We start from the raw sequence: 25,271 nt of genomic DNA, 5'->3' as shown, positions 1-25,271 counted from the left end.
ACACACAGACCCCAGTACTGCAGAGCATTACACCTGTAGAAGGAGAGGACACACAGACCCCAGTACTGCAGAGTATTACACCTGTAGGAGAGGACACACAGGGCCCCAGTACTGCAGAGCATTACACCTGTAGGAGGAGAGGACACACAGAGCCCAGTACTGCAGAGTATTACACCTGTAGGAGGAGAGGACACATAGACCCCAGTACTGCAGAGTATTACACCTGTAGGGGGAGAGGACACACAGGGCCCCAGTACTGCAGAGTATTACACCTATAGGAGGAGAGGACACACAGACTCCAGTACTGCAGAGCATTACACCTGTAGGAGGAGAGGACACACAGAGCCCCAGTACTGCAGAGTATTACACCTGTAGGGGGAGAGGACACACAGAGCCCAGTACTGCAGAGTATTACACCTATAGGAGGAGAGGACACACAGACCCCAGTACTGCAGAGTATTACACCTGTAGGAGGAGAGGACACACAGAGCCCAGTACTGCAGAGTATTACACCTGTAGGAGGAGAGGACACACAGAGCCCCAGTACTGCAGAGTATTACACCTGTAGGAGGAGAGGACACACAGAGCCCAGTACTGCAGAGTATTACACCTGTAAGAGGAGAGGACACACAGAGCCCAGTACTGCAGAGTATTACACCTGTAGGAGAGGACACAGAGCCCCAGTACTGCAGAGTATTACACCTGTAGGAGGAGAGGACACACAGAGCCCCAGTACTGCAGAGTATTACACCTGTAGGAGGAGAGGACACACAGAGCCCCAGTACTGCAGAGTATTACATCTGTAGGAGGAGAGGACACACAGACATCAGTACTGCAGAGTATTACACCTGTAGGAGGAGAGGACACACAGAGCCCCAGTACTGCAGAGTATTACACCTATAGGAGGAGAGGACACACAGACCCCAGTACTGCAGAGTATTACACCTGTAGGAGGAGAGGACACACAGAGCCCCAGTACTGCAGAGTATTACACCTGTAGGAGGAGAGGACACACAGACCCCAGTACTGCAGAGTATTACACCTGTAGGAGGAGAGGACACACAGAGCACCAGTACTGCAGAGTATTACACCTGTAGGAGGAGAGGACACACAGAGCCCCAGTACTGCAGAGCATTACCCCTGTAGGAGGAGAGGACACACAGAGCCCCAGTACTGCAGAGTATTACACCTGTAAGAGGAGAGGACACACAGAGCCCCAGTACTGCAGAGTATTACACCTGTAGGAGAGGACACACAGACCCCAGTACTGCAGAGTTTTACACCTGTAGGAGAAGAGGACACACAGAGCCCCAGTACTGCAGAGTATTACACCTGTAGAAGGAGAGGTCACACAGAGCCCAGTACTGCAGAGCATTACACCTGTAGGAGGAGAGGGCACACAGACCCCAGTACTGCAGAGTATTACACCTGTAGGAGGAGAGGACACACAGACCCCAGTACTGCAGAGTATTACACCTGTAGGAGGAGAGGACACACAGAGCCCCAGTACTGCAGAGCATTACACCTATAGGAGGAGAGGACACACAGAGCCCCAGTACTGCAGAGTATTACACCTGTAGGACGAGCGGACACACAGAGCCCCAGTACTGCAGAGTATTACACCTGTAGAAGGAGAGGACACACAGACCCCAGTACTGCAGAGTATTACACCTGTAGGAGGAGCGGACACACAGAGCCCCAGTACTGCAGAGTATTACACCTGTAGAAGGAGAGGTCACACAGAGCCCCAGTACTGCAGAGCATTACACCTGTAGGAGGAGAGGACACACAGAGCCCAGTACTGCAGAGTATTACACCTGTAGGAGGAGAGGACACACAGAGCCCAGTACTGCAGAGTATTACACCTGTAGGAGGAGAGGACACACAGCCCCAGTACTGCAGAGTATTACACCTGTAGGAGGAGAGGACACACAGAGCCCAGTACTGCAGAGTATTACATCTGTAGGAGGAGAGGACACACAGAGCCCCAGTACTGCAGAGCAGTACACCTGTAGGAGGAGAGGACACACAGAGCCCAGTACTGCAGAGTATTACATCTGTAGGAGGAGAGGACACACAGACCCCAGTACTGCAGAGCATTACACCTAGAGGAGGAGAGGACACACAGAGCCCCAGTACTGCAGAGTATTACACCTGTAGGAGGAGAAGACACAGAGCCCCAGTACTGCAGAGCATTACACCTGTAGAAGAATAGGACACACAGACCCCAGTACTGCAGAGCATTACACCTATAGGAGGAGAGGACACACAGAGCCCGAGTACTGCAAAGTATTACACCTGTAGAAGAATAGGACACACAGACCCCAGTACTGCAGAGCATTACACCTGTAGGAGGAGAGGACACACAGAGCCCCAGTACTGCAGAGTATTACACCTGTAGGAGGAGAGGACACACAGACCCCAGTACTGCAGAGCATTACACCGATAGGAGGAGAGGACACACAGAGCCCCAGTACTGCAGAGTATTACACCTGTAGTAGGAGAGGACACACAGATCCCCAGTACTGCAGAGTATTACACCTGTAGGAGGAGTGGACACACAGACCCCAGTACTGCAGAGTATTACACCTATAGGAGGAGATGACACACAGAGCCCCAGTACTGCAGAGTATTACATCTGTAGGAGGAGAGGACACACAGAGCCCAGTACTGCAGAGCATTACACCTGTAGGAGGAGAGGACACACAGAGCCCCAGTACTGCAGAGTATTACACCTGTAGGAGGAGAGGACACACAGAGCCCCAGTACTGCAGAGCATTACACCTATAGGAGGAGAGGACACACAGAGCCCCAGTACTGCAGAGTATTACACCTGTAGGACGAGCGGACACACAGAGCCCCAGTACTGCAGAGTATTACACCTGTAGAAGGAGAGGACACACAGACCCCAGTACTGCAGAGTATTACACCTGTAGGAGGAGCGGACACACAGAGCCCCAGTACTGCAGAGTATTACACCTGTAGAAGGAGAGGTCACACAGAGCCCCAGTACTGCAGAGCATTACACCTGTAGGAGGAGAGGACACACAGAGCCCAGTACTGCAGAGTATTACACCTGTAGGAGGAGAGGACACACAGAGTCCAGTACTGCAGAGTATTACACCTGTAGGAGGAGAGGACACACAGCCCCAGTACTGCAGAGTATTACACCTGTAGGAGGAGAGGACACACAGAGCCCAGTACTGCAGAGTATTACACCTGTAGGGGGAGAGGACACACAGAGCCCCAGTACTGCAGAGTATTACACCTGTAGGGGGAGAGGACACACAGAGCCCCAGTACTGCAGAGTATTACACCTGTAGGAGAGGACACAGACCCCAGTACTGCAGAGCATTACACCTGTAGGAGGAGAGGACACACAGACCCCAGTACTGCAGAGCATTACACCTGTAGGAGGAGAGGACACACAGACCCCAGTACTGCAGAGCATTACACCTGTAGAAGGAGAGGACACACAGACCCCAGTACTGCAGAGTATTACACCTGTAGGAGAGGACACACAGGGCCCCAGTACTGCAGAGCATTACACCTGTAGGAGGAGAGGACACACAGAGCCCAGTACTGCAGAGTATTACACCTGTAGGAGGAGAGGACACATAGACCCCAGTACTGCAGAGTATTACACCTGTAGGGGGAGAGGACACACAGGGCCCCAGTACTGCAGAGTATTACACCTATAGGAGGAGAGGACACACAGAGCCCCAGTACTGCAGAGCATTACACCTGTAGGAGGAGAGGACACACAGAGCCCCAGTACTGCAGAGTATTACACCTGTAGGGGGAGAGGACACACAGAGCCCAGTACTGCAGAGTATTACACCTATAGGAGGAGAGGACACACAGACCCCAGTACTGCAGAGTATTACACCTGTAGGAGGAGAGGACACACAGACCCCAGTACTGCAGAGTATTACACCTGTAGGAGGAGAGGACACACAGAGCCCAGTACTGCAGAGTATTACACCTGTAAGAGGAGAGGACACACAGAGCCCAGTACTGCAGAGTATTACACCTGTAGGAGGAGAGGACACACAGAGCCCCAGTACTGCAGAGTATTACACCTGTAGGAGGAGAGGACACACAGAGCCCAGTACTGCAGAGTATTACACCTGTAAGAGGAGAGGACACACAGAGCCCAGTACTGCAGAGTATTACACCTGTAGGAGAGGACACAGAGCCCCAGTACTGCAGAGTATTACACCTATAAGAGGAGAGGACACACAGAGCCCAGTACTGCAGAGTATTACACCTGTAGGAGGAGAGGACACACAGAGCCCAGTACTGCAGAGTATTACACCTGTAGGAGGAGAGGACACACAGAGCCCCAGTACTGCAGAGTATTACATCTGTAGGAGGAGAGGACACACAGACATCAGTACTGCAGAGTATTACACCTGTAGGAGGAGAGGACACACAAAGCCCCAGTACTGCAGAGTATTACACCTATAGGAGGAGAGGACACACAGACCCCAGTACTGCAGAGTATTACACCTGTAGGAGGAGAGGACACACAGAGCCCCAGTACTGCAGAGTATTACACCTGTAGGAGGAGAGGACACACAGACCCCAGTACTGCAGAGTATTACACCTGTAGGAGGAGAGGACACACAGAGCCCCAGTACTGCAGAGTATTACACCTGTAGGAGGAGAGGACACACAGAGCCCCAGTACTGCAGAGCATTACCCCTGTAGGAGGAGAGGACACACAGAGCCCCAGTACTGCAGAGTATTACACCTGTAAGAGGAGAGGACACACAGAGCCCCAGTACTGCAGAGTATTACACCTGTAGGAGAGGACACACAGACCCCAGTACTGCAGAGTTTTACACCTGTAGGAGAAGAGGACACACAGAGCCCCAGTACTGCAGAGTATTACACCTGTAGAAGGAGAGGTCACACAGAGCCCAGTACTGCAGAGCATTACACCTGTAGGAGGAGAGGGCACACAGACCCCAGTACTGCAGAGTATTACACCTGTAGGAGGAGAGGACACACAGACCCCAGTACTGCAGAGTATTACACCTGTAGGAGGAGAGGACACACAGAGCCCCAGTACTGCAGAGCATTACACCTATAGGAGGAGAGGACACACAGAGCCCCAGTACTGCAGAGTATTACACCTGTAGGACGAGCGGACACACAGAGCCCCAGTACTGCAGAGTATTACACCTGTAGAAGGAGAGGACACACAGACCCCAGTACTGCAGAGTATTACACCTGTAGGAGGAGCGGACACACAGAGCCCCAGTACTGCAGAGTATTACACCTGTAGAAGGAGAGGTCACACAGAGCCCCAGTACTGCAGAGCATTACACCTGTAGGAGGAGAGGACACACAGAGCCCAGTACTGCAGAGTATTACACCTGTAGGAGGAGAGGACACACAGAGCCCAGTACTGCAGAGTATTACACCTGTAGGAGGAGAGGACACACAGCCCCAGTACTGCAGAGTATTACACCTGTAGGAGGAGAGGACACACAGAGCCCAGTACTGCAGAGTATTACATCTGTAGGAGGAGAGGACACACAGAGCCCCAGTACTGCAGAGTATTACACCTGTAGGAGGAGAGGACACACAGAGCCCCAGTACTGCAGAGTATTACATCTGTAGGAGGAGAGGACACACAGACCCCAGTACTGCAGAGCATTACACCTAGAGGAGGAGAGGACACACAGAGCCCCAGTACTGCAGAGTATTACACCTGTAGGAGGAGAAGACACAGAGCCCCAGTACTGCAGAGCATTACACCTGTAGGAGGAGAGGACACACAGAGCCCAGTACTGCAGAGCATTACACCTATAGGAGGAGAGGACACACAGAGCCCGAGTACTGCAAAGTATTACACCTGTAGAAGAATAGGACACACAGACCCCAGTACTGCAGAGCATTACACCTGTAGGAGGAGAGGACACACAGAGCCCCAGTACTGCAGAGTATTACACCTGTAGGAGGAGAGGACACACAGACCCCAGTACTGCAGAGCATTACACCGATAGGAGGAGAGGACACACAGAGCCCCAGTACTGCAGAGTATTACACCTGTAGTAGGAGAGGACACACAGATCCCCAGTACTGCAGAGTATTACACCTGTAGGGGAGAGGACACACAGACCCCAGTACTGCAGAGTATTACACCTATAGGAGGAGATGACACACAGAGCCCCAGTACTGCAGAGTATTACATCTGTAGGAGGAGAGGACACACAGAGCCCAGTACTGCAGAGCATTACACCTGTAGGAGGAGAGGACACACAGAGCCCCAGTACTGCAGAGTATTACACCTGTAGGAGGAGAGGACACACAGAGCCCCAGTACTGCAGAGCATTACACCTATAGGAGGAGAGGACACACAGAGCCCCAGTACTGCAGAGTATTACACCTGTAGGACGAGCGGACACACAGAGCCCCAGTACTGCAGAGTATTACACCTGTAGAAGGAGAGGACACACAGACCCCAGTACTGCAGAGTATTACACCTGTAGGAGGAGCGGACACACAGAGCCCCAGTACTGCAGAGTATTACACCTGTAGAAGGAGAGGTCACACAGAGCCCCAGTACTGCAGAGCATTACACCTGTAGGAGGAGAGGACACACAGAGCCCAGTACTGCAGAGTATTACACCTGTAGGAGGAGAGGACACACAGAGCCCAGTACTGCAGAGTATTACACCTGTAGGAGGAGAGGACACACAGCCCCAGTACTGCAGAGTATTACACCTGTAGGAGGAGAGGACACACAGACCCCAGTACTGCAGAGCATTACACCTGTAGGAGGAGAGGACACACAGAGCCCCAGTACTGCAGAGTATTACACCTGTAGGAGGAGAGGACACACAGACCCCAGTACTGCAGAGCATTACACCGATAGGAGGAGAGGACACACAGAGCCCAGTACTGCAGAGTATTACATCTGTAGGAGGAGAGGACACACAGAGCCCCAGTACTGCAGAGTATTACACCTGTAGTAGGAGAGGACACACAGATCCCCAGTACTGCAGAGTATTACACCTGTAGGGGAGAGGACACACAGACCCCAGTACTGCAGAGTATTACACCTATAGGAGGAGATGACACACAGAGCCCCAGTACTGCAGAGTAATACATCTGTAGGAGGAGAGGACACACAGACCCCAGTACTGCAGAGTATTACACCTGTAGGAGGAGAGGTCACACAGACCCCAGTACTGCAGAGTATTACACCTGTAGGAGGAGAGGTCACACAGACCCCAGTACTGCAGAGTATTACACCTATAGGAGGAGAGGACACACAGAGCCCCAGTACTGCAGAGTATTACACCTGTAGAAGGAGAGGTCACACAGACCTCAGTACTGCAGAGTATTACACCTGTAGGAGGAGAGGACACACAGACCCCAGTACTGCAGAGCATTACACCTATAGGAGGAGAGGACACACAGAGCCCCAGTACTGCAGAGTATTACACCTGTAGTAGGAGAGGACACACAGATCCCCAGTACTGCAGAGTATTACACCTGTAGGGGAGAGGACACACAGACCCCAGTACTGCAGAGTATTACACCTATAGGAGGAGATGACACACAGATCCCCAGTACTGCAGAGTATTACATCTGTAGGAGGAGAGGACACACAGAGCCCAGTACTGCAGAGTATTACACCTGTAGTAGGAGAGGACACAGAGCCCAGTACTGCAGAGTATTACACCTGTAGGAGGAGCGGACACACAGAGCCCCAGTACTGCAGAGTATTACACCTGTAGAAGGAGAGGTCACACAGAGCCCAGTACTGCAGAGTATTACACCTGTAGGAGGAGAGGACACACAGAGCCCAGTACTGCAGAGTATTACACCAATAGAAGAAGAGAGGACAAACAGAGCCCAGTACTGCAGAGTATTACACCTATAGGAGGAGAGTACACACAGATCCCCAGTACTGCAGAGTATTACATCTGTAGGAGGAGAGGACACACAGAGCCCAGTACTGCAGAGTATTACACCTGTAGTAGGAGAGGACACAGAGCCCAGTACTGCAGAGTATTACACCTGTAGGAGGAGCGGACACACAGAGCCCCAGTACTGCAGAGTATTACACCTGTAGAAGGAGAGGTCACACAGAGCCCCAGTACTGCAGAGCATTACACCTGTAGGAGGAGAGGACACACAGAGCCCAGTACTGCAGAGTATTACACCTGTAGTAGGAGAGGACACACAGATCCCCAGTACTGCAGAGTATTACACCTGTAGGGGAGAGGACACACAGACCCCAGTACTGCAGAGTATTACACCTATAGGAGGAGATGACACACAGACCCCAGTACTGCAGAGCATTACACCTGTAGGAGGAGAGGACACACAGACCCCAGTACTGCAGAGCATTACACCTGTAGAAGGAGAGGACACACAGACCCCAGTACTGCAGAGTATTACACCTGTAGGAGAGGACACACAGGGCCCCAGTACTGCAGAGCATTACACCTGTAGGAGGAGAGGACACACAGAGCCCAGTACTGCAGAGTATTACACCTGTAGGAGGAGAGGACACATAGACCCCAGTACTGCAGAGTATTACACCTGTAGGGGGAGAGGACACACAGGGCCCCAGTACTGCAGAGTATTACACCTATAGGAGGAGAGGACACACAGACCCCAGTACTGCAGAGCATTACACCTGTAGGAGGAGAGGACACACAGAGCCCCAGTACTGCAGAGTATTACACCTGTAGGGGGAGAGGACACATAGAGCCCTGTACTGCAGAGTATTACACCTGTAGGAGAGGACACACAGAGCCCCAGTACTGCAGAGTATTACACCTGTAGGAGGAGAGGACACACAGACCCCCAGTACTGCAGAGCATTACCCCTGTAGGAGGAGAGGACACACAGAGCCCCAGTACTGCAGAGTATTACACCTGTAAGAGGAGAGGACACACAGAGCCCCAGTACTGCAGAGTATTACACCTGTAGGAGAGGACACACAGAGCCCCAGTACTGCAGAGTATTACACCTGTAGGAGGAGAGGACACACAGAGCCCCAGTACTGCAGAGCATTACACCTGTAGGAGAGGACAGACAGAGCCGCAGTACTGCAGAGTATTACACCTGTAGGAGGAGAGGACAGACAGAGCCCAGTACTGCAGAGTATTACACCTGTAGGAGGAGAGAACACACAGAGCCCAGTACTGCAGAGCATTACACCTGTAGGAGGATAGGACACACAGAGCCCCAGTACTGCAGAGCATTACACCTGTAGGAGGAGAGGACACACAAAGCCCCAGTACTGCAGAGTATTACACCTATAGGAGGAGAGGACACACAGAGCCCCAGTACTGCAGAGTATTACACCTGTAAGAGGAGAGGACACACAGAGCCCAGTACTGCAGAGTATTACACCTATAAGAGGAGAGGACACACAGAGCCCAGTACTGCAGAGTATTACACCTATAGGAGGAGAGGACACACAGAGCCCAGTACTGCAGAGTATTACACCTATAGGAGAAGAGGACACACAGAGCCCAGTACTGCAGAGTATTACACCTGTAGGAGGAGAGGACACACAGAGCCCCAGTACTGCAGAGTATTACATCTGTAGGAGGAGAGGACACACAGACATCAGTACTGCAGAGTATTACACCTGTAGGAGGAGAGGACACACAGAGCCCCAGTACTGCAGAGTATTACACCTATAGGAGGAGAGGACACACAGACCCCAGTACTGCAGAGTATTACACCTGTAGGAGGAGAGGACACACAGAGCCCCAGTACTGCAGAGTATTACACCTGTAGGAGGAGAGGACACACAGACCCCAGTACTGCAGAGTATTACACCTGTAGGAGGAGAGGACACACAGAGCCCCAGTACTGCAGAGTATTACACCTGTAGGAGGAGAGGACACACAGAGCCCCAGTACTGCAGAGCATTACCCCTGTAGGAGGAGAGGACACACAGAGCCCCAGTACTGCAGAGTATTACACCTGTAAGAGGAGAGGACACACAGAGCCCCAGTACTGCAGAGTATTACACCTGTAGGAGAGGACACACAGACCCCAGTACTGCAGAGTTTTACACCTGTAGGAGAAGAGGACACACAGAGCCCCAGTACTGCAGAGTATTACACCTGTAGGAGGAGAGGACACACAGAGCCCCAGTACTGCAGAGTATTACACCTGTAAGAGGAGAGGACACACAGAGCCCAGTACTGCAGAGTATTACACCTATAAGAGGAGAGGACACACAGAGCCCAGTACTGCAGAGTATTACACCTATAGGAGGAGAGGACACACAGAGCCCAGTACTGCAGAGTATTACACCTGTAGGGGGAGAGGACACACAGAGCCCCAGTACTGCAGAGTATTACACCTGTAGGGGGAGAGGACACACAGAGCCCCAGTACTGCAGAGTATTACACCTGTAGGAGAGGACACAGAGCCCCAGTACTGCAGAGCATTACACCTGTAGGAGGAGAGGACACACAGACCCCAGTACTGCAGAGCATTACACCTGTAGGAGGAGAGGACACACAGACCCCAGTACTGCAGAGCATTACACCTGTAGAAGGAGAGGACACACAGACCCCAGTACTGCAGAGTATTACACCTGTAGGAGAGGACACACAGGGCCCCAGTACTGCAGAGCATTACACCTGTAGGAGGAGAGGACACACAGAGCCCAGTACTGCAGAGTATTACACCTGTAGGAGGAGAGGACACATAGACCCCAGTACTGCAGAGTATTACACCTGTAGGGGGAGAGGACACACAGGGCCCCAGTACTGCAGAGTATTACACCTATAGGAGGAGAGGACACACAGACCCCAGTACTGCAGAGCATTACACCTGTAGGGGGAGAGGACACACAGGGCCCCAGTACTGCAGAGTATTACACCTATAGGAGGAGAGGACACACAGACCCCAGTACTGCAGAGCATTACACCTGTAGGAGGAGAGGACACACAGAGCCCCAGTACTGCAGAGTATTACACCTGTAGGGGGAGAGGACACACAGAGCCCAGTACTGCAGAGTATTACACCTATAGGAGGAGAGGACACACAGACCCCAGTACTGCAGAGTATTACACCTGTAGGAGGAGAGGACACACAGAGCCCAGTACTGCAGAGTATTACACCTGTAGGAGGAGAGGACACACAGAGCCCCAGTACTGCAGAGTATTACACCTGTAGGAGGAGAGGACACACAGACATCAGTACTGCAGAGTATTACACCTGTAGGAGGAGAGGACACACAGACATCAGTACTGCAGAGTATTACACCTGTAGGAGGAGAGGACACACAGACCCCAGTACTGCAGAGTATTACACCTGTAGGAGGAGAGGACACACAGAGCCCCAGTACTGCAGAGTATTACACCTGTAGGAGGAGAGGACACACAGAGCCCCAGTACTGCAGAGTATTACACCTATAGGAGGAGAGGACACACAGACCCCAGTACTGCAGAGTATTACACCTGTAGGAGGAGAGGACACACAGAGCCCCAGTACTGCAGAGTATTACACCTGTAGGAGGAGAGGACACACAGACCCCAGTACTGCAGAGTATTACACCTGTAGGAGGAGAGGACACACAGAGCCCCAGTACTGCAGAGTATTACACCTGTAGGAGGAGAGGACACACAGAGCCCCAGTACTGCAGAGCATTACCCCTGTAGGAGGAGAGGACACACAGAGCCCCAGTACTGCAGAGTATTACACCTGTAAGAGGAGAGGACACACAGAGCCCCAGTACTGCAGAGTATTACACCTGTAGGAGAGGACACACAGACCCCAGTACTGCAGAGTTTTACACCTGTAGGAGAAGAGGACACACAGAGCCCCAGTACTGCAGAGTATTACACCTGTAGGAGGAGAGGACACACAGAGCCCCAGTACTGCAGAGTATTACACCTGTAAGAGGAGAGGACACACAGAGCCCCAGTACTGCAGAGTATTACACCTATAAGAGGAGAGGACACACAGAGCCCAGTACTGCAGAGTATTACACCTATAGGAGGAGAGGACACACAGAGCCCAGTACTGCAGAGTATTACACCTGTAGGGGGAGAGGACACACAGAGCCCCAGTACTGCATTGTATTACACCTGTAGGGGGAGAGGACACACAGAGCCCCAGTACTGCAGAGTATTACACCTGTAGGAGAGGACACAGAGCCCCAGTACTGCAGAGCATTACACCTGTAGGAGGAGAGGACACACAGAGCCCCAGTACTGCAGAGTATTACACCTATAGGAGGAGAGGACACACAGACCCCAGTACTGCAGAGCATTACACCTGTAGGGGGAGAGGACACACAGGGCCCCAGTACTGCAGAGTATTACACCTATAGGAGGAGAGGACACACAGACCCCAGTACTGCAGAGCATTACACCTGTAGGAGGAGAGGACACACAGAGCCCCAGTACTGCAGAGTATTACACCTGTAGGGGGAGAGGACACACAGAGCCCAGTACTGCAGAGTATTACACCTATAGGAGGAGAGGACACACAGACCCCAGTACTGCAGAGTATTACACCTGTAGGAGGAGAGGACACACAGAGCCCCGTACTGCAGAGTATTACACCTGTAGGAGGAGAGGACACACAGAGCCCCAGTACTGCAGAGTATTACACCTGTAGGAGGAGAGGACACACAGACATCAGTACTGCAGAGTATTACACCTGTAGGAGGAGAGGACACACAGAGCCCCAGTACTGCAGAGTATTACACCTATAGGAGGAGAGGACACACAGAGCCCCAGTACTGCAGAGCATTACACCTGTAGGGGGAGAGGACACACAGAGCCCAGTACTGCAGAGTATTACACCTGTAGGAGGAGAGGACACACAGAGCCCCAGTACTGCAGAGTATTACACCTGTAGGAGGAGAGGACACACAGAGCCCCAGTACTGCAGAGTATTACACCTGTAGGAGGAGAGGACACACAGAGCCCAGTACTGCAGAGTATTACACCTGTAGGAGGAGAGGACACACAGAGCCCCAGTACTGCAGAGCATTACACCTGTAGGAGAGGACACACAGAGCCCCAGTACTGCAGAGTATTACACCTGTAGGAGGAGAGGACACACAGACCCCCAGTACTGCAGAGTATTACACCTGTAGGAGGAGAGGAAACACAGAGCCCAGTACTGCAGAGTATTACACCTGTAGGAGGAGAGGACACACAGAGCCCCAGTACTGCAGAGTATTACACCTGTAGGAGGAGAGGACACACAGACCCCAGTACTGCAGAGTATTACACCTGTAGGAGGAGAGGACACACAGAGCCCCAGTACTGCAGAGTATTACACCTGTAGGAGGAGAGGACACACAGAGCCCCAGTACTGCAGAGCATTACCCCTGTAGGAGGAGAGGACACACAGAGCCCCAGTACTGCAGAGTATTACACCTGTAAGAGGAGAGGACACACAGACCCCAGTACTGCAGAGTTTTACACCTGTAGGAGAAGAGGACACACAGAGCCCCAGTACTGCAGAGTATTACACCTGTAGGAGGAGAGGACACACAGAGCCCAAGTACTGCAGAGCATTACACCTGTAGGAGGAGAGGACACACAGAGCCCCAGTACTGCAGAGTATTACACCTGTAGGAACAGAGGACACACAGAGCCCAGTACAGCAGAGTATTACACCTGTAGGAGAGGACACACAGAGCCCCAGTACTGCAGAGTATTACACCTGTAGGAACAGAGGACACACAGAGCCCAGTACAGCAGAGTATTACACCTGTAGGAGAGGACACACAGAGCCCCAGTACTGCAGAGCATTACACCTGTAGGAGAGGACAGACTGAGCCGCAGTACTGCAGAGTATTACACCTATAGGAGGAGAAGACAGACAGAGCCCAGTACTGCAGAGTATTACACCTGTAGGAGGAGAGAACACACAGAGCCCAGTACTGCAGAGCATTACACCTGTAGGAGGATAGGACACACAGAGCCCCAGTACAGCAGAGCATTACACCTGTAGGAGGAGAGGACACACAGAGCCCAGTACTGCAGAGTATTACACCTATAAGAGGAGAGGACACACAGAGCCCAGTACTGCAGAGTATTACACCTATAGGAGGAGAGGACACACAGAGCCCCAGTACTGCAGAGTATTACACCTGTAGGGGGAGAGGACACACAGAGCCCCAGTACTGCAGAGTATTACACCTGTAGGAGAGGACACAGAGCCCCAGTACTGCAGAGTATTACACCTGTAGGAGGAGAGGACACACAGAGCCCAGTACTGCAGAGTATTACACCTGTAGGAGGAGAGGACACACAGAGCCCCAGTACTGCAGAGTATTACACCTGTAGGAGGAGAGGACACACAGAGCCCAGTACTGCAGAGCATTACACCTGTAGGAGGAGAGAACACACAGAGCCCAAGTACTGCAGAGCATTACACCTGTAGTAGGAGAAGACAGAGCCCCAGTACTGCAGAGCATTACACCTGTAGGGGGAGAGGACACACAGAGCCCCAGTACTGCAGAGTATTACACCTGTAGAAGAAGAGGACACACAGACCCCAGTACTGCAGAGCATTACACCTATAGGAGAGGACACACAGAGCCCCAGTACTGCAGAGTATTACACCTATAGGGGGAGAGGACACACAGAGCCCCAGTACTGCAGAGCATTACACCTGTAGGAGGAGAGGACACACAGAGCCCCAGTACTGCAGAGCATCACACCTGTAGGAGGAGAGGACACACAGAGCCCAGTACTGCAGAGTATTACACCTGTAGGAGAGGACACACAGATCCCCAGTACTGCAGAGTATTACACCTGTAGGAGGAGAGGACACACAGACCCCAGTACTGCAGAGTATTACACCTGTAGGGGAAGGACACACAGAGCCCAGTACTGCAGAGTATTACACCTGTAGGAGGAGAGGACACACAGAGCCCCAGTAGTGCAGAGTATTACACCTGTAGGGGGAGAAGCACACAGAGCCCCAGTACTGCAGAGTATTACACCTATAGGAGGAGAGGACACACAGAGCCCAGTACTGCAGATCATCACACCTGTAGGAGGAGAGGACACACAGAGCCCCAGTACTGCAGAGCATTACACCTGTAGGAGGAGAGGACACACAGAGCCCCAGTAATGCAGAGCATTACACCTGTAGGGGGAGACGACACACAGAGCCCCAGTACTGCAGAGCATTACACCTATAGGAGGAGAGGACACACAGATCCTAGGACTGCAGAGTATTACACCTGTGGGAGGAGAGGACACACAGAGCCCAGTACTGCAGAGCATTACACCTGTAGGAGGAGAGGACACACAGAGCCCAGTACTGCAGAGCATCACACCTGTAGGAGGAGAGGACACACAGAGCCCCAGTACTGCAGAGCATTACACCTGTAGGAGGAGAGGACACACAGAGCCCCAGTAATGCAGAGCATTACACCTGTAGGGGGAGACGACACACAGAGCCCCAGTACTGCAGAGCATTACACCTATAGGAGGAGAGGACACACAGATCCTAGGACTGCAGAGTATTACACCTGTGGGAGGAGAGGACACACAGAGCCCAGTACTGCAGAGCATTACACCAATAGGAGAGGACACACAGAGCCCAGTACTGCAGAGTATTACACCTGTAGGAGAAGAGGACACACAGGGCCCCAGTACTGCAGAGCATTACACCTATAGGAGAGGACACACAGAGCCCAGTACTGCAGAGCATTACACCTGTAGGAGAGGACACACAGAGCCCCAGTACTGCAGAGCATTACACCTGCGTGAGGAGAAGACACACAGAGCCCAGTACTGCAGAGCATTACACCTATAGGAGAGGACACACAGAGCCCAGTACTGCAGAGTATTACACCTGTAGGAGAAGAGGACACACAGAGCCCCAGTACTGCAGAGTATTACACCTGTAGGAGGAGAGGACACACAGAGCCCCAGTAGTGCAGAGCATTACACCGGTAGGAGGAGAGGACACACAGACCCCAGTACTGCAGAGTATTACACCTGTAGGAGAGGACACACAGACCCCAGTACTGCAGAGTATTACACCTGTAGGAGAGAACACACAGAGCCCAGTACTGCAGAGTATTACACCTGTAGGAGGAGAGGACACACAGAGGCCCAGTACTGCAGAGCATTACACCTGTAGGAGGAGAGGACACACAGAGCCCCAGTACTGCAGAGCATTACACCTGTAGGAGGAGAGGACAGACAGAGCCCCAGTACTGCAGAGCATTACACCTGTAGCAGGAGAGGACACACAGACCCCAGTACTGCAGAGTATTACACCTGTAGGAGGAGAGGACGCACAGAGCCCCAGTACTGCAGAGCATTACACCTGTAGGAGGAAAGGACACACAGACCCCAGTACTGCAGAGCATTACACCTGTAGGAGGAGAGGACACACAGAGCCCAGTACTGCAGAGCATTACACCTGTAGGAGGAGAGGACACACAGAGCCCCAGTACTGCAGAGTATTACACCTGTAGGAGGAGAGGACACACAGAGCCCAGTACTGCAGAGTATTACACCTGTAGGAGGAGAGGACACACAGAGCCCCAGTACTGCAGAGTATTAGACCTGTAGGAGGAGAGGACACACAGAACCCCAGTACTGCAGAGTATTACACCTGTAGGAGGAGAGGACACACAGAGCCCAGTACTGCAGAGTATTACACCTGTAGGAGGAGAGGACACACAGACCGCAGTACTGCAGAGTATTACACCTGTAGGAGGAGAGGACACACAGAGCCCAGTACTGCAGAGTATTACACCTGTAGGAGAGGACACACAGAGCCCCAGTACTGCAGAGTATTACACCTGTAGGAGCAGAGGACACACAGAGCCCACTACTGCAGAGTATTACACCTATAGGAGGAGAGAACACACAGAGCCGCAGTACTGCAGAGTATTACACCTGTAAGAGGAGAGGACACACAGAGCACAGTACTGCAGAGTATTACACCTATAGGAGGAGAGGACACACAGAGCCCCAGTACTGCAGAGCATTACACCTGTAGGAGGAGAGGACACACAGAGCCCCAGTACTGCAGAGCATTACACCTGTAGGAGGAGAGGACACACAGAGCCCCAGTACTGCAGAGCATTACACCTATATGAGTAGAGGACACACAGAGCCCCAGTACTGCAGAGTATTACACCTGTAGGAGGAGAGGACACACAGACCCCAGTACTGCAGAGTATTACCCCTGTAGGGGGAGAGGACACACAGAGCCCCAGTACTGCAGAGCATTACACCTGTAGGAGGAGAGGACACACAGAGCCCACTACTGCAGAGTATTACACCTATAGGAGGAGAGGACACACAGAGCCCCAGTACTGCAGAGTATTACACCTATAGGAGGAGAGGACACACAGAGCCCCAGTACTGCAGAGCATTACACCTGTAGGAGGAGAGGACACACAGAGCCCCAGTACTGCAGAGTATTACACCTGTAGGAGGAGAGCACACACAGACCCCAGTACTGCAGAGTATTACACCTGAAGGAGAGGACACACAGAGCCCAGTACTGCAGAGTATTACACCTGTAGGAGGAGAGGACACACAGAGCCCAGTACTGCAGAGCATTACACCTATATGAGTAGAGGACACACAGACCCCCAGTACTGCAGAGTATTACACCTGTAGGAGGAGAGGACACACAGAGCCCCAGTACTGCAGAGCATTACACCTATATGAGTAGAGGACACACAGACCCCCAGTACTGCAGAGTATTACACCTGTAGGGGGAGGACACACAGAGCCCACTACTGCAGAGTATTACACCTATAGGAGGAGAGAACACACGGAGCCCCAGTACTGCAGAGTATTACACCTAAAGGAGGAGAGAACACACAGAGCCCCAGTACTGCAGAGTATTACACCTGTAGGAAGAGAGGACACACAGAGCCCAGTACTGCAGAGTATTATACCTATAGGAGAGGACACACAGAGCCCAGTACTGCAGAGTATTACACCTGTAGGAGGAGAGGACACAGAGCCCCAGTACTGCAGAGTATTACACCTGTAGGAGAGGACACACAGAGCCCAGTACTGCAGAGCATTACACCTGTAGGAGAAGAGGACACACAGAGCCCAGTACTGCAGAGTATTACACCTGTAGGAGAGGACACACAGACCCCAGTACTGCAGAGCATTACACCTGTAGGAGGAGAGGAGACACAGACCCCAGTACTGCCGAGTATTACACCTGTAGGGGGAGGACACACAGAGCCCACTACTGCAGAGTATTACATCTATAGGAGGAGAGGACACAGACCCCAGTACTGCATAGTATTACACCTGTAGGAGGAGAGTACACAGACCCCAGTACTGCAGAGTATTACACCTGTAGGAGGAGAGTACACAGACCCCAGTACTGCAGAGTATTACACCTGTAGGAGGAGAGGACACACAGAGCCCCAGTACTGCAGAGTATTACACCTATAGGAGGAGAGGACACACAGACACCAGTACTGCAGAGTATTACACCTGTAGGAGGAGAGGACACCCAGAGCCCCAGTACTGCAGAGCATTACACCTGTAGGAGGAGAGGACACACAGAGCCCAGTACTGCAGAGTATTACACCTGTAGGAGGAGAGGACACACAGAGCCCAGTACTGCAGAGTATTACACCTATAGGAGAGGACACACAGAGCCCCAGTACTGCAGAATATTACACCTATAGGAGAGGACACACAGAGCCCCAGTACTGCAGAGTATTACACCTGTAGGAGGAGAGGACACACAGGCCCCAGTACTGCAGAGTATTACACCTGTAGGACGGGAGAACACACAGACCCCAGTACTGCAGAGTATTACACCTATAGGAGGAGAGGACACACAGACATCAGTACTGCAGAGTATTACACCTGTAGGAGAAGAGGACACACGGAGCCCAGTACTGCAGAGTATTACACCTGTAGGAGGAGAGGACACACAGAGCCCCAGTACTGCACAGCATTACCCCTGTAGGGGGAGGACACACAGAGCCCACTACTGCAGAGTATTACACCTATAGGAGGAGAAAACACACAGAGCCCCAGTACTGCAGAGCATTACACCTGTAGGAGAGGACACACAGAGCCCAGTACTGCAGAGTATTACACCTGTAGGAGAGGACACACAGAGCCCAGTACTGCAGACTATTACACCTATAGGAGAGGACACACAGAGCCCCAGTACTGCAGAGCATTACACCTGTAGGAACAGAGGACACACAGAGCCCAGTACTGCAGAGTATTACACCTGTAGGAGGAGAGGACACACAGACCCCAGTACTGCAGAGTATTACACCTGTAGGAGGAGAGGACACACAGAGCCCCAGTACTGCAGAGTATTACACCTGTAGGAGAGGACACACAGAGCCCCAGTACTGCAGAGCATTACACCTGTAGGAGAAGAGGACACACAGAGCCCCAGTACTGCACAGCATTACACCTGTAGGGGGAGAGAACACACAGAGCCCCAGTACTGCAGAGCATTACACCTGTAGGAGAGGACACACAGAGCCCCAGTACTGCAGAGCATTACACCTGTAGGAGGAGAGGACACACAGACCCCAGTACTGCAGAGTATTACACCTGTAGGAGAGGACACACAGAGCCCCAGTACTGCAGAGCAATACACCTGTAGGAGGAGAGGACACACAGAGCCCCAGTACTGCAGAGTATTACACCTGTAGGAGGAGAGGACACACAGACATCAGTACTGCAGAGTTTTACACCTGTAGGAGGAGAGGTCACACAGACCCCAGTACTGCAGAGCATTACACCTGTAGGAGGAGAGGACACACAGACCCCAGTACTGCAGAGCATTACACCTGTAGGAGGAGAGGACACACAGAGCCCCAGTACTGCAGAGTATTACACCTGTAGGAGAGGACACACAGACCCCAGTACTGCAGAGCATTACACCTGTAGGAGGAGAGGACACACAGAGCCCCTGTACTGCAGAGCATTACACCTGTAGGAGAGGACACACAGAGCCCCAGTACTGCAGAGCATTACACCTCTAGGAGGAGAGGACACACAGAGCCCCAGTACTGCAGAGCATTACACCTGTAGGAGGAGAGGACACACAGAGCCCCAGTACTGCAGAGCATTACACCTGTAGGAGGAGAGGACACACAGAGCCCCAGTACTGCAGAGTATTACACCTGTAGGAGGAGAGGACACACAGACCCCAGTACTGCAGAGTATTACACCTGTAGGAGGAGAGGACACACAGAGCCCCAGTACTGCAGAGTATTACACCTGTAAGATGGAGAGGACACACAGAGCCCCAGTACTGCAGAGTATTACACCTAAAGGAGGAGAGGACACACAGAGCCCAGTACTGCAGAGCATTACACATGGAGGAGAGGACACACAGACCCCAGTACTGCAGAGCATTACACCTGTAGGAGGAGAGGACACACAGAGCCCAGTACTGCAGAGCATTACACCTGTAGGAGGAGAGGACACACAGAGCCCAGTACTGCAGAGCATTACACCTGTAGGAGGAGAGGACACACAGAGCCCAGTACTGCAGAGCATTACACCTATAGGAGAGGACACACAGAGCCCCAGTACTGAGAGCATTACACCTGTAAGAGGAGAGGACACACAGAGCCCCAGGACTGCAGAGCATTACACCTATAGGAGAGGACACACAGACACCAGTACTGCAGAGTATTACACCTGTAGGAGAGGACACAGAGCCCCAGTACTGCAGAGTATTACACCTGTAGGAGAGGACACACAGAGCCCCAGTACTGCAGAGTATTACACCTATAGGAGGAGAGGACACACAGAGCCCCAGTACTGCAGAGTATTACACCTGTAGGAGAGGACACACAGAGCCCCAGTACTGCAGAGTATTACACCTGTAGGAGAGGACACACAGATTACACCTGTAGGAGAGGTCACACAGAGCCCAGTACTGCAGAGTATTACACCTGTAGGAACAGAGGACACACAGAGCCCCAGTACTGCAGAGTATTACACCTGTAGGAGGAGAGGACACACAGAGCCCAGTACTGCAGCGTATTACACCGGTAGGAGGAGAGGACACACAGAGCCCAGTACTGCAGAGCATTACACCTGTAGGAGGAGAGGACACACAGAGCCCCCGTACTGCAGAGTATTACACCTGTAGGAGGAGAGGACACACAGAGCCCAGTACTGCAGAGCATTACACCTGTAGGAGGAGAGGACACACAGAGCCCCAGTACTGCAGAGTATTACACCTGTAGGAGGAGAGGACACACAGAGCCCCAGTACTGCAGAGCATTACACCTGTAGGAGAGGACACACAGAGCCCAGTACTGCAGACTATTACACATGAAGGAGGAGAGGACACACAGAGCCCAGTACTGCAGAGTATTACACCTGTAGGAGAAGAGGACACACAGAGCCCCAGTACTGCAGAGTATTACACCTGTAGGAGGAGAGGACACACAGAGCCCCAGTAGTGCAGAGCATTACACCGGTAGGAGGAGAGGACACACAGACCCCAGTACTGCAGAGTATTACACCTGTAGGAGAGGACACACAGACCCCAGTACTGCAGAGTATTACACCTGTAGGAGAGAACACACAGAGCCCAGTACTGCAGAGTATTACACCTGTAGGAGGAGAGGACACACAGAGGCCCAGTACTGCAGAGCATTACACCTGTAGGAGGAGAGGACACACAGAGCCCCAGTACTGCAGAGCATTACACCTGTAGGAGGAGAGGACAGACAGAGCCCCAGTACTGCAGAGCATTACACCTGTAGCAGGAGAGGACACACAGACCCCAGTACTGCAGAGTATTACACCTGTAGGAGGAGAGGACGCACAGAGCCCCAGTACTGCAGAGCATTACACCTGTAGGAGGAAAGGACACACAGACCCCAGTACTGCAGAGCATTACACCTGTAGGAGGAGAGGACACACAGAGCCCAGTACTGCAGAGCATTACACCTGTAGGAGGAGAGGACACACAGAGCCCCAGTACTGCAGAGTATTACACCTGTAGGAGGAGAGGACACACAGAGCCCAGTACTGCAGAGTATTACACCTGTAGGAGGAGAGGACACACAGAGCCCCAGTACTGCAGAGTATTAGACCTGTAGGAGGAGAGGACACACAGAACCCCAGTACTGCAGAGTATTACACCTGTAGGAGGAGAGGACACACAGAGCCCAGTACTGCAGAGTATTACACCTGTAGGAGGAGAGGACACACAGACCGCAGTACTGCAGAGTATTACACCTGTAGGAGGAGAGGACACACAGAGCCCAGTACTGCAGAGTATTACACCTGTAGGAGAGGACACACAGAGCCCCAGTACTGCAGAGTATTACACCTGTAGGAGCAGAGGACACACAGAGCCCACTACTGCAGAGTATTACACCTATAGGAGGAGAGAACACACAGAGCCGCAGTACTGCAGAGTATTACACCTGTAAGAGGAGAGGACACACAGAGCACAGTACTGCAGAGTATTACACCTATAGGAGGAGAGGACACACAGAGCCCCAGTACTGCAGAGCATTACACCTGTAGGAGGAGAGGACACACAGAGCCCCAGTACTGCAGAGCATTACACCTGTAGGAGGAGAGGACACACAGAGCCCCAGTACTGCAGAGCATTACACCTATATGAGTAGAGGACACACAGAGCCCCAGTACTGCAGAGTATTACACCTGTAGGAGGAGAGGACACACAGACCCCAGTACTGCAGAGTATTACCCCTGTAGGGGGAGAGGACACACAGAGCCCCAGTACTGCAGAGCATTACACCTGTAGGAGGAGAGGACACACAGAGCCCACTACTGCAGAGTATTACACCTATAGGAGGAGAGGACACACAGAGCCCCAGTACTGCAGAGTATTACACCTATAGGAGGAGAGGACACACAGAGCCCCAGTACTGCAGAGCATTACACCTGTAGGAGGAGAGGACACACAGAGCCCCAGTACTGCAGAGTATTACACCTGTAGGAGGAGAGCACACACAGACCCCAGTACTGCAGAGTATTACACCTGAAGGAGAGGACACACAGAGCCCAGTACTGCAGAGTATTACACCTGTAGGAGGAGAGGACACACAGAGCCCAGTACTGCAGAGCATTACACCTATATGAGTAGAGGACACACAGACCCCCAGTACTGCAGAGTATTACACCTGTAGGAGGAGAGGACACACAGAGCCCCAGTACTGCAGAGCATTACACCTATATGAGTAGAGGACACACAGACCCCCAGTACTGCAGAGTATTACACCTGTAGGGGGAGGACACACAGAGCCCACTACTGCAGAGTATTACACCTATAGGAGGAGAGAACACACGGAGCCCCAGTACTGCAGAGTATTACACCTAAAGGAGGAGAGAACACACAGAGCCCCAGTACTGCAGAGTATTACACCTGTAGGAAGAGAGGACACACAGAGCCCAGTACTGCAGAGTATTATACCTATAGGAGAGGACACACAGAGCCCAGTACTGCAGAGTATTACACCTGTAGGAGGAGAGGACACAGAGCCCCAGTACTGCAGAGTATTACACCTGTAGGAGAGGACACACAGAGCCCAGTACTGCAGAGCATTACACCTGTAGGAGAAGAGGACACACAGAGCCCAGTACTGCAGAGTATTACACCTGTAGGAGAGGACACACAGACCCCAGTACTGCAGAGCATTACACCTGTAGGAGGAGAGGAGACACAGACCCCAGTACTGCCGAGTATTACACCTGTAGGGGGAGGACACACAGAGCCCACTACTGCAGAGTATTACATCTATAGGAGGAGAGGACACAGACCCCAGTACTGCATAGTATTACACCTGTAGGAGGAGAGTACACAGACCCCAGTACTGCAGAGTATTACACCTGTAGGAGGAGAGTACACAGACCCCAGTACTGCAGAGTATTACACCTGTAGGAGGAGAGGACACACAGAGCCCCAGTACTGCAGAGTATTACACCTATAGGAGGAGAGGACACACAGACACCAGTACTGCAGAGTATTACACCTGTAGGAGGAGAGGACACCCAGAGCCCCAGTACTGCAGAGCATTACACCTGTAGGAGGAGAGGACACACAGAGCCCAGTACTGCAGAGTATTACACCTGTAGGAGGAGAGGACACACAGAGCCCAGTACTGCAGAGTATTACACCTATAGGAGAGGACACACAGAGCCCCAGTACTGCAGAATATTACACCTATAGGAGAGGACACACAGAGCCCCAGTACTGCAGAGTATTACACCTGTAGGAGGAGAGGACACACAGGCCCCAGTACTGCAGAGTATTACACCTGTAGGACGGGAGAACACACAGACCCCAGTACTGCAGAGTATTACACCTATAGGAGGAGAGGACACACAGACATCAGTACTGCAGAGTATTACACCTGTAGGAGAAGAGGACACACGGAGCCCAGTACTGCAGAGTATTACACCTGTAGGAGGAGAGGACACACAGAGCCCCAGTACTGCACAGCATTACCCCTGTAGGGGGAGGACACACAGAGCCCACTACTGCAGAGTATTACACCTATAGGAGGAGAAAACACACAGAGCCCCAGTACTGCAGAGCATTACACCTGTAGGAGAGGACACACAGAGCCCAGTACTGCAGAGTATTACACCTGTAGGAGAGGACACACAGAGCCCAGTACTGCAGACTATTACACCTATAGGAGAGGACACACAGAGCCCCAGTACTGCAGAGCATTACACCTGTAGGAACAGAGGACACACAGAGCCCAGTACTGCAGAGTATTACACCTGTAGGAGGAGAGGACACACAGACCCCAGTACTGCAGAGTATTACACCTGTAGGAGGAGAGGACACACAGAGCCCCAGTACTGCAGAGTATTACACCTGTAGGAGAGGACACACAGAGCCCCAGTACTGCAGAGCATTACACCTGTAGGAGAAGAGGACACACAGAGCCCCAGTACTGCACAGCATTACACCTGTAGGGGGAGAGAACACACAGAGCCCCAGTACTGCAGAGCATTACACCTGTAGGAGAGGACACACAGAGCCCCAGTACTGCAGAGCATTACACCTGTAGGAGGAGAGGACACACAGACCCCAGTACTGCAGAGTATTACACCTGTAGGAGAGGACACACAGAGCCCCAGTACTGCAGAGCAATACACCTGTAGGAGGAGAGGACACACAGAGCCCCAGTACTGCAGAGTATTACACCTGTAGGAGGAGAGGACACACAGACATCAGTACTGCAGAGTTTTACACCTGTAGGAGGAGAGGTCACACAGACCCCAGTACTGCAGAGCATTACACCTGTAGGAGGA

Source organism: Eleutherodactylus coqui, chromosome 13, assembly GCF_035609145.1.
Source record: "Eleutherodactylus coqui strain aEleCoq1 chromosome 13, aEleCoq1.hap1, whole genome shotgun sequence".
NCBI classification, from domain to species: domain Eukaryota; kingdom Metazoa; phylum Chordata; class Amphibia; order Anura; family Eleutherodactylidae; genus Eleutherodactylus; species Eleutherodactylus coqui.
This window is presented reverse-complemented; position numbering follows the sequence as displayed.